We start from the raw sequence: 1,080 nt of genomic DNA on the forward strand, positions 1-1,080 counted from the left end.
TGAAGCTGCATGGGACCAAGTGAGGGAGAGGTTATGAGATGCGAATCACCTACCAGATTTCGGTGTTTGCTTTTCTTTTTCTTCAATTCAGTATTTTCAGAGTCCTTTAGCCATTTCTATCATACTTCAGAGATACAATCAAGTGGTGTTTGTCCTTTAATTAGTAGATTCAAGAGGGGAACTTTCTCATTGACATATGGATGACATTACCTGAGGATGCAAACTTTCCCCTCCATAATTCAAGATTTTACTGGAAATGATAAGAAGAGAACTGAGTCAAGAAAAATAAATAAAAGACTTCCAACTTGGAAGGAAAGGAGTAAAATTATCTTGATTCAGATATTTCATGATCTTATATGCAAAAAATAAATAAATAACCCACAAAATATTTCAGGCTCTAAACAATTTAAGAAAGTTTGAAGATACAAAGATCTACATGCATAATTCAGTTGCATAACATATACACTGGAAATAAAAAGTCAGAAAGGAATATTAAGGAAACAATTTCATTTATAGTAGCCTAAGAAGAAGAATACTTGGGACTAAACTTAATGATGATGATGCAATATTTGTACACTGATAAGTACAAAATATTGCCAAAAGACATTCTGTTATAATGAATCAGAAAACTTAATAATGTTAAGGTGACAACACTCTCCAAATCAATCTAAAGAGTCAATTCAATCCCTTTCAAAATCCCTGGGACATTTTACTTGAAATGTAAAGTTTTTTCTACAATTCATACAGGGTTGCAAGGGATTCAGAATAATCAAAACAGAACAGACTCTTTAACAAATGGTGATAGAAGTACTGAGTATCCATATCCAAAATCATGAAAGGGGATGCCTTGCTTATAGCTTAAGCAAAAATTAACTGAATGTTGATCAAAAAGTCCTAAATATGTGTCAAAACAATAAAACTCCTAGAAGAAAATGTTTGGAAGAATCCTCAATATATTGTGGTATGAGGAGCTTTCTTAGACTTTAACACCAAAGCATGAGGAATGAAAGAAAAAAAGAGAAATGAGTCTTCTTCAAAATTAAATACTTTGTGCTTCAGAGGACTTTGTCAAGAAAGTGA

Source organism: Choloepus didactylus, chromosome 16, assembly GCF_015220235.1.
Source record: "Choloepus didactylus isolate mChoDid1 chromosome 16, mChoDid1.pri, whole genome shotgun sequence".
NCBI classification, from domain to species: Eukaryota; Metazoa; Chordata; class Mammalia; order Pilosa; family Megalonychidae; genus Choloepus; species Choloepus didactylus.